The 18,966-nt window shown below is 45.6% G+C and overlaps 1 protein-coding gene and 1 long non-coding RNA gene across 8 annotated transcripts in view; both read left to right on the forward strand.

Moving 5' to 3' along the window:
- LOC105467743 (shisa family member 9) overlaps positions 1-18,966 on the forward strand; it is a 344,353-nt gene that overhangs the window by 156,239 nt on the left and 169,148 nt on the right. The window lies entirely within an intron of this gene.
- The window catches only part of LOC139359833 (uncharacterized), a 170,521-nt gene that overhangs the window by 49,080 nt on the left and 102,475 nt on the right, over positions 1-18,966 (forward strand). Inside the window, exon 3 of one of the 6 annotated variants that reach the window (XR_011616317.1) lies at positions 5,940-17,177. The exons of 4 other annotated variants lie outside the window; for them this stretch is intronic. This is a non-coding gene — a long non-coding RNA (uncharacterized lncRNA). One more of the 6 variants, XR_011616319.1, reaches the window with a different exon arrangement.

Genomic DNA, 18,966 nt, shown 5'->3' on the forward strand with positions numbered 1-18,966 from the left:
CCTTACAGGGTGGATGCGAAGATGAACTAAGGAAAACCTGTGGCTCCCACGGTCTGCTTGGCGTCTGGTGCACTGTTGGGCCTCAATGACTGTTACCCTCCTCTTTTCCCGTCCATCTTTTGGTGTGGTATTGACATTTCCTAAGCAGCAAATGATGACTGTTCTATTTTGAACTCCCCGATATTTCTGGGAACCAAGAAATCCTGAAGTCATTTGACTACACACATGACCATGGAAATTCTTATTGGTGAATCAAAGAGAATGTCTTTAACTTTCTATTATAATCTTCTTTTAAAAGTAGGGACAAATTTGACTTCTTTTCAGTGCAACAATGGGATTTTGCTAAGGAAGTTTGTTAAACTCCTCTTGAGATGGTTAATAAAAAGACAAATAATGAACACCTGGTATGCAGAGGGTTTAGACTTGCCTAGAGGCAGATGCTTAGAATAGAGAGAAATCTTTCATACAGGCTGCCTCTGGCCTCTCTGTGCACCTCCAGCCCCCTCATGAGTGATGTTCACCTTGCTCTCTGCCTTGCAGCCACACTGACTTTATTTCAGTGCATGGAAATTTCCATGCTGTCTCCTGCCACGGGGCCTTTGCACATGCTATCCCCACTGGTTCACTCTTCTTTCTAGTCTAACCCTAGTCTGCTTTTACTTGTCCTTCAAATTTCTACTTATATGGCTCTTTCTTAGGGAGACCTTCACTGATGTTTCCAAATCAAACCCTTTCATCCTACAATCTCAAGGTGCCCCAAGTTTATATGTATGCATATCATTATTAAATTAATAGGCCTTCTCCTAATTTGGCTATCATCATATAATAATAGCTCACACTCTTAGAATTTGTTCTGTTCTAAGCACTTCAGTTGTATTTTATCTAATCCACAGAAACCTCATAAGATAGGGTACTATGATTATGCCCATTTTACAGGTGAGGAAACTGAGTCACAGAGAAAGTAAGTGATTTACCCAGGACCACGCTTCAGGTAAATAGAACGGGAATTAGAACTCAGGCATCTTTGCTTCAGAGTCTGTGCTCACAACCAGTGTGCTGTTTTGTGTCTCTTTTAGGCTCCTTGGGAGTAATGACTATGTTAATGTTTGCTTCTCACTGTCTCTGTGGTTCTGGTGCAGGAACTCATGCGTAGTAAACTCCACCTAAGTATTTGGGGATGAATGAATGGCTCCTTCTCTCTATTTCTGTACCCCAAAGACTCTATTTCCTTACAGTCTTGGTGGTGATCATGAGAAAGTGTCTTGGCTCTCACAGTTTGAATTCCAATTCCAGGAGCACTGTAATGCAACTTTGTCAGACCCATTGAAGTACGAGCCAGCATCCCACTCTGAATTACAAGAGCTGAGCAGAATTCTAAATTCTCCCTCCATGCCCACTCACCCTCTTCCCTCATAGCACTCTGGAGGCTGTGTGCCACCCAGGGAAACACTAAAATGCATTCTAGGGCAACAGAGAAGTCACCAGAATTACTGAGGATGCAGCAAAGTTGATATTATCTTATGCATTACTCAACGGACATGGATTGTTTTTTAAGAAATCTCTTGCTTAGGTGAGAGTGGCGGGATGAACTACCAACTTGCCTTGCTAAGAACCAGCAAGTCCGACAAGCCCTTGCTGAGCGATGCCCACAGGGACGTTGCCAGCCAGATGCACAGACTGTTGCTGATGCCACACATGTGGTTTTCATGAAGCTTGAGACACAAGTATGCATAGTGGGTGGTATATCCTCCTCTGTCATGCAGACTGTGAGCTCTAGGAGGGCAGAGGCCCAGCATGGACTTCTCAGGGCACAGTTCAGGGCCTCACACATAGCAGGTGCTTGGGAAATATTGGCTGAATTAATATATAGGATATAGGGCCCATGCACTTAAATGGGCTCAACTCCAAATGTTTTATCCCAGGGCGGCAGGAGAGCAGAGGAAGCATGCATGCATGACACAGCACTAAATGACAGAAGTGTGCTGGGGGTGTATACTTGGATCAAAGAGGCATTGGTAGAAGAAGAGCTGCATTTTACAGAGTGGAGGCAGACTATGCTTTGTCCAGGAAAAAGTCAAATTATGCAATAGAGGCCTGAAGGCAAGGAGATAAAGTCCTGCTCCTCAAATCCACTTCCCTGGGCCAATGAGATCTGTGTTGATCCATCTATCTATGTTGGACTCACCTTACAGACATCAGGTCAGACGTGTAGACCAGTGTTAGGTATGGGGAGGGACACATACAATGGATGAAGGGAAGACTAGAATAATATCAGTTATGGATTGGCAGGATTTATTGGGTAATAAGTAGCGTGGCTCTGGGCCACGGTGTGCCTGAGTTCAGATTCAGAGCCTGCTCCTTAGGAGCTGTGCAGTCTTAGCCAAGTCACCTCACGTGTCTGTACCTCAGTTTTCTTCACCATAAAACATGCCTTCTGCCTCACAGTGTTGTGGTCAGGGTTCAATGAGCCAACGTATGCAGAGTACTTAAAAGGACTGCCAGACACAGCAGTCAGTGAGTGCTACATAAGCATTAGCTTATTAGGGTGGGAAAGGGGTACTTGAATTCATGCCACGAAGCGTTCATTCTCAGGACTGGTTAACACCTCGGTGTTAGCAGGAGGAAGTGAGAGAAAGTAGACACAGCGGGGCTTAGGGAGATAGTGCATCTGGCAGGTTTGTAGATTTGGATTGAACACAGGCTCTGTAGTATGTTAGCTGGGAGGCTAGCAAAGGGGAGTATGGGGTGCTCCCCATCCAGAAAGCATATTGCAAAAGGAAAATACAAACTGAAAGCTCAAAGAATGGGCCTTGATGCTATAGCCCCGCCAGCAGAGGGGGCTGCTGAGCATGTAATGCCCTTCCCGCTTGGGGCTGGAGGGTTGTACCCAGGTGAGGCTCAAAGGGCCAATCCTCCAGCTGTGGCAGCCAATGGAACGTTCATGGACTTGAGCTAGGCTTGCCTTGCAGAAGACATCCCTGGATGGATGGGATGGGACTCTTATTTATGGAAGGCAGATGCTTTGTTCCTCCTTAGGATCCAACAAGCTTAGAAGGGAATGTTTTCAAGGTAGGGAGTCTCAGATTCACTGTATCCTAATTGCCTGGGGAGTTTATTTATTTCGTTGGTGACAGAGTTTTGCTCTTGTAGCCCAGACTGGAGTGCAATGGGGTGATCTCGGCTCACTGCAACCTCCAGGGAGGTTTATTAAAATGTAGATTCTTGGGCTTCACCATAGACCTATTGAATCAGATTCTGGGGAGTAAGAGCCCAGGACTCGGCATCTTAAATACACTCCCAAAGGGATCTGATGCAAACCATAGTTTGAGAGCTGCTTGCTCTAAATCAGTGATACTTTTAAAATTTTTAATTTATTTTAATTTAAGTTCTGGGATACATGTGCAGAATGTGCAGGTTTGTTATATAGGTAAATGTGTGCCATGGTGGTTTGCTGCACCTATCAACCCATTACTTAGGTATGAAGCCCCGCATGCCTTAACTATTTATCCTGATGCTCTCTGCTCCCCGCCACCACAGGCCCCAGTGTGTGATATTCCCCTCCCTGTGTCCTTGTGTTCTCATTGTTCAGCTCCCACTTATGAATGAGAACATCCAGTGTTTAGTTGTCTGTTCCTGTGTTAGTTTGCCGAGGATAATGGCTTCAAGCCCCATCCATGCTCCTGCAAAGGACATGGTCTCGTTCCTTTTTATGACTGTATAATATTCCGTGGTGAATATGTTAAATCAGTGATTCTTAATCAACAGTGCACCTCAGAAATGGATGGAGAGCAGTTTCCACATACAAGCATGCCAATCTTGCCGCCTAGAGATTCTGATGCAATAGGGCTGGGGTGGGACAGGGCCCAGGCATATGAACTTTTTTTAAAAAGATGCTTTTCCAGTGATTGGATGAATAACAAATTGGCTTGCTTATTGCCTGGTCATACAATACCTGAGAGCTTATTAAAAATGCAGGTTCCCAGGCCTAGTTCTAGAGTTGCAGAATTTGCCTCTATGGGGAAGGGGTGATTCTTAGCATTGGCTAAAATTGGGACCCAGGGTACCTACTGCTCTGTGCCTCTAATTACTCAGGGCCTCCCTGGTGATTATAGCAAGGGGGACTCATGTTGACAAGTACCTGCTATGGCCATCCCTGAGCCATGAGGCACTTTACACTTCTTCCTTCATTTACTCCTACAACTACCATGACTTAACCATTGTTCCCATTTTCCAGATGAGCAAAGTGAGGCCTACGGAGGAAAGGAGGAAAGCTGTGATGCTGAGAAGGGGTGGAGCTCAGGATAAAACCTTAGAGCCACAAAAGTTCTCTTCTAGGCTTCCACTCCAAGCCCAATGTAGGGAAAAGTGTCATCTTTTGAGGAGAGGTAGTTGAAAGCTTTTGTACAGGGTCAGGGCTGCCATACCCCATGATGGCTCCATGTCATTGGCCAGTGGCGTTTGGTGTGTGTGTGTGTGTGTGTGTGTGTGCGTGTGTGTGTATGATGGGAGGTGTCTCCCACAACTAGGGATGCAGGCAGGACCAGTACACATAATACCATTGCTCACTAACTAGCCAACAGCTCAGCAAGGGGAAGTGTGTAATTCTAGACCATTTGGCCAAGACACGTGATGAGTGTGGGTTTGGGGGGTGGACATTTGGGAAGGTGTTTCCATACACATTTTCTGTATTAATCAATAAGACATTCTTAGAATGATTATGAATTGAATGGAGTGTCCCCCCAACTCCTATGTTAAAACCTTGGACCCCAGTACCTCTGAATGTGATATTATTTGATATTATTCTTTTTTTTTTTTTTTGATACGGAGTCTCGCTCTGTCGCCCAGGCTGGAGTGCAGTGGCACGATCTTGGCTCACTGCAAGCTCCGCCTCCCGGGTTCACGCCATTCTCCTGCCTCAGCCTCCCAAGTACCTGGGACTACAGGCGCCCGCCACCACGCCCGGCTAATTTTTTGTATTTTTAGTAGAGATGGGGTTTCACCCTGTTAGCCAGGATGGTCTCGATCTCCTGACCTCATGATCTGCCTGCCTCGACCTCCCAAAGTGCTGGGATTACAGGCATGAGCCACCGCGCCCAGCCTATCAGATAGACTGTTTACAGAGGTACAGAGTCTATCTGCAAACACATGGATGTGGGCAGGGGACAACACACACTGGGGCCTGTCGGAAGATTCAGGTGGGGGAGGCAGAGCATCAGGATAAATAGCTCATACATGCGGGGGAGTCTTCATACCTAGGTGATGGGTTGACAGGTGCAGCAAACCACCGTGGCACACATTTACCTATGTAACAAACCTGCACATCCTGCACATGTAAACCTGAACTTAAAATAAAAAGAAGAGTCTATCTGCAAATAATATCACATTCTGATATTATTATATAAGCACATTCTGACCTCAAGTTAGAATGAGGTCAAGACAGCGAGCCCCAATCCAGTACGACTGATGCTCTTACAAAAGGGGAGATTTCCACAAAGAAAAGGTGATGTGAAGAGACACAGGGAGAAGGCAGCCATTGACAAGCCCAGGAGAGAGGCCTGCGAAGGAACCCTCCCTGCCCACACCTTGATCTTAGACTTCCTGACTCCAGAACTGTGAGACAATACATTTCTGTCATTTAAGCCACCTAGTCTGTGATTCTTTATCATAGCAGCCGTAGCAAACAAATACAGGCAGTAATTCTGATTATTACCCCCATTTGACAGGTGAGGTAACCAGGACTCAGAGAGACCATAACATCCACCCGGAGTCACATGACAGTTAAGTGCAGGTGGCCCCACTAAATCCTAGATGGGACCTGGCTCCAAGATTCCAGTTTCCTCTACTCTCACTGGGCCCCGCTGTGCCACATTATTGCGGCTGGACGGACAGCATTCCTGGGAAAACCATTTAGATTTCATTCCCCTTCCTTTCTCTGACAGAAGCTGCTGGTGAGGAAGGTAATGATCTTGATCAAACTGTCCCCTGAACGCATGCCTGCCTTTGGAAGGAGCAGACTGGGATGAAATTCTCTACTCTGCATCTTATCAACCAGAGGACACGAGGCAGGTTTCTTAACCCCTCTCTACGATTCCGTTTCCTTCTCTGAGAAATGGGGAGATTGGAATAGATCGCAGAGGGTGATGGTGAAGAGTGAAAACAGCCTAGCACAGTGCTTGGGTATAGCAAGCCTTGGGCGATGGTAGATGCTGCTGTTATTTCTTGAAATACACTCTGGATGCTGAGGCAAGAGAATCACTTGAGCCCAGGAGTTCGAGTCCAGCCTGGGCAACACAGTGAGACTCCATCTCAAAAAACAAAAAAAAACAAAAACAAACAAACAAACAAACAAAAAACAACCTTCAAAATACAGGAAATTAAAGGTAGAAGCAATGATGTGGGTCCAAACACAGAGAGACAACAGAAGAGCCACGAGCCTCTGGTGCCAACACAAAGCCTGACTAGGCCAGGAAGCTTTAAAATGATCTCCTGGGTAGGGTAGAGCCAAGGGCTGGCGTGGGAGTCAGAAGTCAGAGACAAGAGCCCAGTCTGGCTGTCAGAATGGGTTAGGGCTACCCAAAGAGTGGGCTCTGGACAAACCCTTGTTTCTTCCTGGTGCAAAAAGGCTGAGGGCCGCATAGGGTCCTACTCCCCATATCGTCTCCTGGTTGACATGTTTCCACGTCCCCTCCAAGGCATGGTGCATGGTACAGGTTTCAGGGATCTTGTGGTCCCAATGCTCCTGTCTCCACTGGGACTGAAGGAACTGGTATATAGCAAAAGCAGGGCTTGCTTATCGCCCTGCCGCTTGGAAGCCAATCCTCGTTAAACATAGTAAACACAGGGATGCTTTTTCAGGCCCTCCACACAGGGCCTGATACGGCTACAAGCAAGACCTACTAGAATAGTCTTCTGAAGCCTTTGCATATGCTCTGTGCTACAGCCAGCGATATAAATACGCCTCACACACGGCGTTAAAAGAATCACTCCGCAGCCTACACAGATGTCAAAATAATAACAGGATGATGTTAGGCAAGGAAATAGTTTTGATGCCTATTCCCCCATTTAGAGTTATATAATCCTTTTTTTGGTTGTTATTGTTGTTCAGGAAAGCAGTCTGCAAGTTGCTTCGTCCGACAATCTAAGATTGTTACATACCAGCAAAACGTTTGAACTTGGCAGGTTTATGCACTGTCCGGATTAAAGGGAACTTGGGTATAAGGCCACTTTGGAGAATGCATTAGCTGGACTGGGAGTGCCCAATACTTACATTAACTCAACATATGTATTGAGGACCTAGTATATGCAGGGTACTGTGCTGGGTGCTGGAGATACAGATGGACCAAACAGGTATAGCTCCTACCCTCTGGAGCTTTGCAATTCATTACAGGGAAGCAACCCCAACCCATTAACCAGCGACATAATAAAGTCATTGCAAATTGTGATTTCTGCTGTAAAAGAAACAAACAAAAGGCTGACAGAATGAAAGAAACGGGATACAAAATGATGGTTTGGGCCTCTCCGAGGAGGCAGCATATAAGCCAAGACTCAAAGGCTAAAAAAGATAGAGCCATTGAATGGTGTGGGGAGGAGCTTTCTAGGCAGACAGAAGAGCCTGCACAAGTCCCTTAAGTTGGAGGGAGCTCAATGTGCCAGAGGAAAGGAGAGCAGGCCAGTGGGGCTGGACTTGAGTGAGGCAGGCAGCAAGTAAGGAAGGGGAAGTGCCCAGTCAAGTTCCAGCTCTGATTATTTTTATTAACCCAAGTCTGTTGCAGATTGGGCTGCCAAATAAAATACAGGACCCCCAGATAAATTTGAATCTCGGATAAACAACGGGTGGCATTTTAGTGGAGGTATGCCTCAAATCTTGCAGGGGATTTATGCTAAAAAAAAAAAAAAATCCATTGTTTATCTGAAATGCACATTTAACTGGGAGTCCTGTATCTCTCTTTGCCAAATCTGGTAACCCTGGTTATTGTGATCAGCTGACTCTATGCACACTGGGAAGACAGCAGAGGTGTTCAGATAAATCCTATGGACAAAGATGATGGTTTGTTTTGTACCTGCATTTTCTGCAGAGTAGATCAAGGACTGCATCTAGGTAGAGCGGATGTTGCTGTGTGACCTGTAGCAGATTGCTTAACCTCTCTGTGTCTCTCCTGCCACAAGTGAGAAACAGGGATCCTTCTGGGTCTTGAGTAGCTCAGTAGATTTTACTGAGGCTTCCATTGCAGAATGTTTCCTAACGTGCTTCAGAGAGCAGTGGGGTTTTGATTATCTGAGGGCGTAAGTTATCACGGCCCTTTTGAGCCCCTGAGATTAGATTACTCAGAGGAATTTCCTGGAGTACAGTAAGGGGAGTATTACTGATTTTTTCCTTTTGCCCCTGACTCTAATTTGGCATGACATAGTAGAGTTACTGATTTTGACTTTATTTAAAATTTTGATACCTTGTTCAACATGGATTTTTAGAACTACTTTTGATTTTTAAAGCTATTGCATTTGAATACTGTTGGTTCCAATGATGGAGTTTCTTGGTGCCCCTATAAGTTGTGCACCCAAGGAAAGTGGCTCACCAGCCTCACCCTGGTACCCTGATCCTGGCTTCCAGTGGAGAGACCACAGTGTTGAGGCTAGATGCACTTGCCTGGGCGTGCTTTTGGACCCATCTCTCAATAGCTGAGTGACCCTATCTGAGTTTCTTTTTTTTTTTTTTTGAGACAGAGTCTCACTCTGTCACCCAGGCTGGAGTGCAGTGATGCGATCTTGGCTCACTGCAACCTCAGCCTCCCGGGATCAAGCGATTCTCCTGCCTCAGCCTCCCGAGTAGCTGGGACTACAGGATTGTGCCACCACACCCTGCCAAATTTTTGTATTTTTAGTCGAGACGGAGTTTCACTGTGTTAGCCAGAATGGTCTTGATTTCCTGACCTCGTGATCTGCCCGCCTCGGCCTCCCAAAGTGCTGGGATTACAGGCATGAGCCACTGCACCTGGCCCTCAGTTTCTTTATCTGTAAAGCATGTTTAATGAAAGCACAATCTTAAAGTTGGTTGGGACCTTAAATGGAAAAAAAACAAAATCCATGTCCTATAGTTAGGGTAGTGTCTGGCATTCACAAAGTGCTCAAAGCATGTTCGCCATCCCATTATTATCTTTGAATCTCAGTTTCCTCATCTTGTAAAGTGGAAATGACACTAACTTCTACCTCCATGTGTTCTTGTGGGGCATCAATGAAATAATGATGCAGAATGTTCTTCTAAGTACTGGGTCCTTCAGCATCCTCTTCTTTCTTTACATCAGGAAAGCAGGATATTTTTATTTATTGCGCAATTGCATTGACAGCTCACCACTTTCCAGCAAGAGTCAGTGACGGTATCCAAGTAAGAGTGTGTGTGCTGCGAACACTATAACAGAGACACAGATGTTGGTACCATGAAGCAGAACCAGGTGGAAATGTGTCAACCAGGAGACGATATGGAGAGTATGACCCTATATGGCCCTCAGCCTTTTTGGACCAGGAAAAAGCAAGGGTTTGTCCAGAGCCCACTCTTTGCATAGCCCTAACCCATTCTGACAGCCAGACCGGGCTCTTGTCTCTGACTTCCGACTCCCACGCCAGCCCTTGGCTCTGCCCTACCCAGGAGATAATTTTAAAGCTTCCTGGCCTAGGCAGGCTTTGTGTTGGCACCAGAGGCCCATGGCTCTTCTGTTGTCTCTCTGTGTTTGGACCCACATCATTGCTTCCATGTTTAATTCCCTGTATTTTGAGGTTTTTTTTTTTTGAGATGGGGTTTCACTATGTTGCGTAGGCTGGACTTGAACTCCTGGGCTCAAGTGATCCTCTTGTCTCAGCCTCCAGAGTATATTTTGATTCAACTTTTGCACCGAGAGCCAAGATTTGAATAGGTTTAATGCCAGGCCACAGTCATTCATTTATTCAGTCAACAAATACTTATTGAGCACCTACTATGTGCTAGGTACTTCTATAGATGCTGGAGATACCAGCAGCAAATTCACAGAGACAGGGGACCTTACTTAGGGAGCTTATCTTCCTATCATAGAGGTAAACAAGAAAGAATAGAACAAATGAGATCAGGCACGTTCAGGGTGGTATGCCATTGACAAACCTGCACATGTTCTCCTTGAGCCTAAAATAAAAGATGAAAAGAAAAAAATAATAATAATACAAGAATTTTAAACACACCATTCCTTGAGCATATCAAAATCAAGCAAAATGTGCATAAGAATTTTGAATGACATAAGTATCATTATATGTGTATGCACAAATGTGCACACACATTCCAGTTCAATACCACTAGTAGCCAATAACAGAAGTTTGCATTACAAATCTACGCAGAAAACAAAAGAGACACTCCTAAAAATATTAAAAGAAAACTTTTTCTGTTTTCAGATTTTTTTCTACAATGAACATATATTACCTTTATCATTTTTTAAACAATGAAATAAAAGGTTGAAAGGCAAAAAAAAAAAAAAAAAAAAAGAAAAGAAAGAAGAGAACAAATAGATGAGAAAGATAACTCTCACTAGAGTGGATTGCAAACCAAACAGAACCAACGGAGAGGGTGAGACACTGGAAGAGGGTGCTTTGGGGAGGGGCACCCTCACTGAGGTGTGACATTCAAGCTGAGACCTGATGGACCACAAACTACATTCCTCCTTCAAGCTTTGTGTCTTTATCTGTGACATGGGATCAGAGACCCCACCTCTTGGGAGGATGGTGGGAAGTAACCGTTTGACAATGTGATCAGTCTGGCCTTAGCTTAAGGTAACTTGCCTTTATCTCCCGTAGGTCTCCCAGACCATGGTCCTCACCTAACAAGGGTATCGGTTGTCTGCCTTGTATGTCACTCCTTCACGTTCACCTTCTTCTCCCCTTGTTTTGCATCCTTGGCAATGATCTCACGTTATTGCCACTGACCTTCTTCCTTATCACTGACTCTTTCTCTCTCCCCTGTTCTCTCTCATTTCTGTCTCTTTCTCTTTTTCTTTCAAACCCATCTCCTCACCCCTCTGTGAGGTGCATCCCAGCCTGGATACCACCTCAAAGTTGGGTTTGGGATTAGGTGTATTTATAAACCATGAACCAGTGAAAGTTTTAGAGAGAAGAAAACAGAATTCAAGGTCAAAGCCATGTTCAGGGCACGACAAACTGAAACTACCTCTGTTCACATGAAAAGAACACACTTATATTTAGCACTTGATATGAAAAATGGTAACTTCAGGCACCATCAGGTGGGCTTTTGCCCGTGTTTCTAGCTCTTGGGTGAGATTTCTTTTCTGCTTTTAATGTTCTTTTCCTAATTAAAAAAATTCTGTTGCTAAGAAAGGGTTCGAAGGCTTGCCACGTTTCCCACACGGCAGCTCTTCTGTAGAAAAGAACAGAGAAAGGAAAATAAAAGTTTCCAAACCAAGGCGTAAGTCCTTTGAATTTTCCAAGAAAGGCAGAAGCAAAGACTGTTGTCTGGTGATCCTAGAATCTCTGCTTGTCAGGATGACTCTGCAGGTCTTTCATCACTCTGAGCTAGACCTTGACAAAGGGCTGACTTCCACAGCTCAATTTGCAAGTCTTAGTCTTGTGTACGCATGGTGTATGAACTGTCTTTTGTGCCAGGGTCATTAATAATTTATCCTAGTCACCTGGCCCAGTAGAAAGTGCAAGCTTGTGAAAGACTAGGGTTCAAACCCAAGACCTTCAATTTACGCCCCAAAGGGTCTTTCCGGACCGCTGTACTCAGAGAAGCCCCCTACATTTTTTCTCCATCCCTCACTGAGGGAGATACAAACTTTCAGAGCCAGTGTCTGATTCTCCACATCCTTTTCCTCTTGCTATGGTGATAACACTGAGATGGAAGGTACATGGAGATGGCACCTCTCTCAGCCTGGGTCCCTGGGTGACTACAGTGGAAATATCTCTTTCCTTATCTGCACTTGACATGTAGTGTGAATCAGAAACGGACCAGCTCTAGGGACTTAGGGGCTATTTGTTACTGCAGCATAACCTAATGGATTCTGACTGATACAATAGCATCTTTTATTTTTTCTTTTACCTCTGTGGCACTTATCACCATTACCATGTTTATTTATATTTGATATGTTTATTCATTTTCTGTCTCTTCTCTATAGAATATAAATTTCATAAAACCCATCTTTTTGTTTTTGTTGTTGCTGATGTTCAAAGGAGTAACTCCAGTATCTGGAGTGCCCAGTACGTGATAGGCATTCAATGAATATATGTATTGAATGAATCGATTAATAACGGGGTTAATGCGGGAAGGTCACCTAACTTCTATAAACCTCACATTCTTTATCTTGGGAATATTAAATGGGAATGGGAATATTAATCATGGGAATGGTTAACCATGCCTGCCTCATAGGGATGTTTTGAGAATTAAATATGTAATGAATGTAAAGTACCTGGTACCATGCCTGGCACACAGTAGGCATGTAGTAAATATGTGTTATAACAATTGTCAGTCCTGTGAACCAAGAACAGGGCCCTCTATATGTAATGTCAGTTACATTTTGCAGATATATTTTATATTCCCTAGTCTTGTCAAAGGTCCCTGAGCAAATAGGTGGCATGGTTGCACTGGAATCCAGGATCCTCCCACACTGAGACTCTAGAAGGTTTGTTCTAAATGTCTGCTTTTAGGTCTGAACACTGGTTTTGGGGAAAGTATTTCTACTGTATTCGACTGGAGTATCATCAGGATCCCCTAGAGCTTTAAATGCTTTAGGTCTTAGGGCGGATGTTCAAATAGGAAGGAACTGTGGGAGCTAGTGTCTGGGGAAGCTTTCAGGGACACAGGGAGAAACACTATATGGATAATTAAACTTTGAAGTACATAACACCTTAAAGAGACAGAGTGCTATGCCTGACTTAGCTTACACTTATTTTCTTTGCTCAGTACTGGGTGTGGGATCTGGTCCTGATGCAGGAGAAATGGACACAGTGGAATCTCTTACAGATCCTTGTTGGCCAAGAGATTGATGAGCCTAGAAGGAACCTAGATGGGAAGGGGCTTATGTAGGTGCCAAGGAGCTGGGCTCTGGTGTTGGATGAACTCAAGTTCACGTGTGACTCCTTCACTTTCTAGATGAGTGATGTTGGGCAAACTGTCTCTCCTCTCTGTGCCTTGGTTTCCTCATATGCCATTTTGGTTAGAATCAGGTAGGATTCTGTGTCTCCCCTGCTGGACTTGCTTCCTTCTATCTGTTCTCTTGGCCAAGGCCAATGTGTTCTATGTGGCAAATCTGATCATGTAATTTCTCTCCTAGAAATTCCACCCAAGCCCAGCAGGTCGAGGCTGCAGTGAGCCATGATTGCACTACTGCAAACCAGCCTGGGTGACAGCATGAGACCCTTTTTCAAAAAAGGAAAATTTCAATGCTTTGGCATTGACTTCAGGGGAGAGCGTAACTCAGTGTTCCAGCTCAGGCCCTGTCTTAGCTGGCCTTTGCTCACGTCCCCAGTCCACCTGCACCTGCTGCGCCTGCCGCAGCCTCACTCCAGCCCAGCTTTGCAGTAGGCCTTCGCACCATTTAGATTCTGCTTGGCAGCCCCCACGCTGTTGCCTTCACCCCATCCTGTCCTCCCACTGATTCTTCCTCAACCTTCAGATCTCACTTGAGATGTCACTTCCTCAAACCCTCTGACACCAGCATTAATGCTCACCATGCTACACTGATGTCACCTTTTTAATTGTCTGCCTTCTCCAACGCACAGTTTCAGGCTGGCTGGAATGGGGCCATAATTGTGGGAGGGCCAAATAGCTGAGTGGTTGACCACATATGCTCTGAGATCAGGTTCCCTGGGCTGGAATTGTGGGTTCATAAATGAGAGTTCTGGGCCCTAAGACAACCTTCCTGTGCCTTGGTTTCCCCATCCATGTTGTGAGTGTCCTTAGACAACACTCTTACCTTCCCGTGCCTCAGTTTCTCCATTGTGATGTGGGCCGTTGAACAGGACTCTTTACCTGCCCAGGCCTCAGTTTCTCCACCCCTAAAACGAGACAACAGCAGTCATTCTTGTGTGGCTGCAATCAGACAATGCAAACAGTTTTTTTTAACTACTTTTCTATGGATTTGTGGACCTGAAAATAAAAGGGTTCATAAAGCGGTGTGTGAACACCCACACAGACACCTGTTGTACACTTTTTCTCACTGTCCTTTCACTAGGGGACATTGGGAATACTCCTCTTACATCACTGAACTCTGCACAGCAGTTAGTCTAGGTTAGGAGTGGCCTGGAGTTTAGATGGAGACCGGATGGATTGTCAGTCTAGACTTTTCTTGTATTCCATCCTAGCAGCTCCATAAACAAATGTGATTCTGAGCCATGGCTTTCACAGGCTTTCTGAATCTCAACCAGTACTGTGGCTGGGCCATTAAGAAGCCTAGCATTGCCTGCAACCTGCGATGTTTTACCATCGCAGTATGAGATGTGTGTGTGTATAAATGTGAGTTGCAGGTGTGTGCATTCATGTATGTATGTGTGCACGCCTGCAATATGTGTGGGCATATGTGTACATGCAATGTGTGTATGTGTACATATGCATGTATGTGTATATATGTGCGTACATGCAATGTGTGTGTATGTGTATTCATGTGTGTACATGCAACGTGTATGTGTGTATGTGTATACATGTGTGTACATGCAATGTGTATATGTGTGTATGTGTACACATGTCTGTACGTGCAACATGCCTGTGTATATGTATATATGTGTATGTACATGCAATGTGCGTATGTGCATGTGTATACATGCAATATGTGTGTGTATGTATGCATATTCATGTGTATATAGATGTGTGTACATGCAATGTGTGTATGTGTACATATGAATGTATGTGTATTCATGTGTGTACATACAATGTGTATATGTATGTGTATACATGTGTGTACATGTGTGTACATGCAATGTGTGTGTATGTGTGTATGTATATATGTGTGTATGTATGTACATGCAATATGTGCACGTGTGTGTATATGTGTGTACCTGCAATGTATGCATGTGTATGTGTGTACCTGCAATGTATGCATGTGTATGTGTGTATGTATATATGTGTGCATACACACAATGTATGCATGTGTATGTGTATACATGTACACGCAATGTGTGTATGTGTATATGTGTGTGCATGTGTATGGGTGTATGTATATATGTGTGCAAGTGTACATGTGTGTACATGTGATGTGTGTATGTGTGTGTGTACATGCAATGTGTGTCTGTGTACATAAATGTAAATGTGTGTGGTGTATGTGTGTGTGTGTGTATACGCATACCAGTGAGGGTGCTATGGTCTATTTGTGTCCCCTCACATTTATATCTTGAAACCTAATCCTCAGTGTGTACAGATGAGGATGTGGAGCCTTTGGGAAGTGATTAGGTTATGAGGGCTCTGCTCTCATCGATGGGATCTGTGCCCTTATGAAACAGGCCCCAGAGAGATCCCTCAGCCCTTCTGCCCTGTGAGAACACAGTGAGAAGAGAGCTGTCTATGAGGAATGCGTCCTCATCAGACACCTAATCTGCCAGCACCTTAATCTTGGTCTTCCCAGCCTGCAGAACAGTGGGAAATCAATTTCTGTTATAAGCCACCCAGTCTCTGGTGTTTTGTCATAGCAGCTCACGTGGACTAAGAGAAAGGGTGTCACTCGGAAATTCGGGGGCTTCCATTTTATGTATTGTGGTTTTAGCTGTTTTTCCTTTAAAAACATCAACCCTTTAAAGTACGTGTGTGTGCATGCATGTGTCTGTGGAAACTGCCAAAGAAGACGTGGAATTCCGCCTCTTCTCCCTCCTCCCATCCTTCTCCGTTTTTTTCTCCCCGTGCCCCTCGTGTTGCTCTGTCCCCTGGACTCTGCCTCCATCTCTGTCTCTCTCTCCCTCTCCCTCTCTCTCCTCCTTCTGTATGCCCAGCACCCAGTCTCTGTGTTGGCACAGGAGTACTGGTTGCCTAGGAAACTACCGCAGGGCGAGCTCATGCGATTGGCCAGGCTGGGACCTGACTCTGGGTTGGCGGGCAGATTTTTTGGGTGATTCTTGTCCTCATTCCCCTTTGGGGGAGGGACATTCTCCGGGATACAAAGAAACCTGGCTGTGCCGTGGCTGCTAGGGCTTCTTAGCCTGGAGAGGAATTCCTGTCCTAATGAGGATCAGAGTTGCAGAACTAGGCCACCCCGGAACAAATTTCCAAAAAGGCAGAGGCTGGGAAGTGGGGGCGGGGCACCAGGGCAATCATAGCTAACACCTATATGTCAGTCACTGTTTGCTAAGCTCTTTATATGCATTCGCTCATTAGCAAACCTATGCAGTTGGTGTTATTTTTCTCCCGATTTTACAGATTAGGAGAGGGAGACTGAGAGATAATAAATAGCATGGCTGAGGTCACACAGTGGCTAAGTGCAGAGTTGGGATTCGAACCCTGGTGTGTTGTAGCATTAAGAAGTCCTCACAGCCGCCTTCCCTGAGGAGCCCGGTGGAGAGAGGGAAGATGTGGGACCACGAGGATAGATTAGATAGCTCCTTAATGTTCTCTTGCTTGCCTCCACGCTTATCCTTGACCTGCCTGCTGCTTCTCTCTCTTGAGTAACCTTTCAGTTCATGGAGCTCTGAAGTCCTCAGGAACTAACATGTTCCACCTGCTTACTCATCTTTCAAGAACGACAAGGTGTTCTAGAGATGGATGATGTGATGGTTGCACAACAATGTGAATGTATTTAATGACACAGAACCGTACCCTTAAAAATGGTCAAGATGGCAAATTTTATGTTATGTTTATTTTACAATTTTTTAAAAAGGAGTGGCAGGGTCATATGTATAACCAACCTGGTCTTATGAATCTGTGATTTTATCCCTCTGGTTTTCCCATACTAGGGATAAGAATCAGCTAGCAGGGTGGTTTTGAGCACTTTCTGTATGGTTGGCAGGCTCTCTGATGAGGCTTAAACATGGATGATTTGATGGAATCCTTCCAACAATTCCTCCTCCTATTTCCATTTTACAGATGAAGTAGCTGAGGCTCAGAACATTGAGAAATTTCTAGAGGTTATACGGTGAGCTAGTGTTCCAGCCTCAATTTTAACCCTGGCCTTTCCATTCCTTTCCTTTTCCTTCCTTTCCCCTCCCTCCCTCCCTTTGTTCCTTCCTTTCTTCTCTCCCTCCCTCCCTCCCTCCCTCCCTCCCTCCCTCCCTTCCTTCCTTCCTTCCTTCCTTCCTTCCTTCCTTCCTTCCTTCCTTCCTTCCTTCCCCCCTCCCTCCCTCCCTCCCTCCCTCCCTTCCCTCCCTCCCTCCCTCCCTCCCCATCCTTCCTTCCCTCCCTCTCCCCCCCTCCCTCCCCATCCTTCCTTCCCTCCCTCCTTCCCATCTTTTTGACGGAGTCTCTCTCTGTCACCTGGGCTGGAGTGCAGTGGCACAATCTCAGCTCACTGCAACCTCCACCTCCCAGACTTAAGCCATCCTTCCACTTCGGCCTCCCTAGTAGCTGGGACTACAGGCATGCACCACCATGCTCTTTTTTTTTTTTTTTTTGTATTTTTATGGAGAGAAAGGGTTTCACCATGTTGCCCAGGCCTGTCCCCAACTCCTGAGCTTAAGTAACCTGCCTGCTTCAGACTCCCAAAGTGCTGGAATTACAGGAGTGACCCACCACGGCTGGCCTAACCTCAGGCTTTCTGACACCCACTCTTCCCAAATTGTCTAGGGCCTGCTCACTGTTGCTCACTGTTGACGTTGCAGGGATGTGAATGAGAGAATTCTGCTTCTCTGCAGTGGCCGGGGATTAAATGATTCCCTGCCCCTGGTTCCAGCTCAGTCACTTTGGAAGGCTCCAGTGCCCGTCAGTCTCCTAGTGGGACGTTGGCTGGCCCAAGCCATCTCACCAGTGTCCTCAAAGTGTCAAAGCCACTTCAGTGAGGTTGAGAAGGGGTGGCTGGAAATAAAGCCAGTACCCAATGCAGGTAAACCTGCCAGATCAAAGCTAATGAAGCCTGTCCTCAGGAACCACAGTGCAGTTTGGAAACATCTGGTGTGATTACTACTATCATGGGTTCTGGAGACATGGCCGGTGGGGCAGTAGCTTGGTGGTGGAGGAGTGGGGAGGAATTCAGGGCTTTGCAGGGCCAGGGGAGGACGTGGTGGGGCAGGACATGCTACCTTTTAGTTATCTCATGGCGAAATTCCAGCTAGAGCCCTTCCTGCTGTCATGTGCCCATCACACATCCCATCTGGGTCACTTAGCAGAATTGCTGGGTTGCTGTGATTTTTAGTTTTAGCAGCTGCTACTCTTGCATGTATCATCTCATTCAATCCTTTCAAGACCTATGATCAAGTCAGCCAAAAGTCTTATTTCCATTTTATTTTATTTTACTTTTTTTTTTTTTTTTAAAAAAGGCGGAGTCTCGCTCTGTCACCCAGGCTGGAGTGCTGTGGTGCGATCTCAGCTCACTGCAACCTCCACCTCCTGGGTTCAAGGGATTCTCCTGCCCCAGCCTCCCAAATAGCTGGGATTACAGGTGCTTGCCACCACACCCAGCTAATTTTTGTATCTGTAGTAGAGATGGGGTTTTGCCATGTTGGCCAGGCTGATCTCGAATTCCTGGCCTCAAGTGATCCACCTGCCTCAGCCTGCCAAAGTGCTGGGATTACAGGCGTGAGCCGCCATCCCTGGCCTTATTTTATTTTTTGAGACAGGGTCTTGCTATGTTGCCCAGGCTGGTCTTGAACTCCTGAGCTTGAGTGATCCTCCTGTCTTGGCCTTTCAGAGTACTGGGATTACAGGCGTGAGCTACAATGCTTGTCCCTTATTCCCATTTTATAGAGAAAGAAACTGAGGCTCTGAGGGATGAAATGGTTCTTCCAAGCTCACACAGGTAGCAAAATGCACAGCCAGCTGTGGCTAAGCCCAACTCCTCTCCTCTCTCTCTTCCTTCCTTTCTTCTTTCT

The sequence above is a fragment of the Macaca nemestrina genome, chromosome 18 (assembly GCF_043159975.1).
Source record: "Macaca nemestrina isolate mMacNem1 chromosome 18, mMacNem.hap1, whole genome shotgun sequence".
Taxonomy (NCBI): domain Eukaryota; kingdom Metazoa; phylum Chordata; class Mammalia; order Primates; family Cercopithecidae; genus Macaca; species Macaca nemestrina.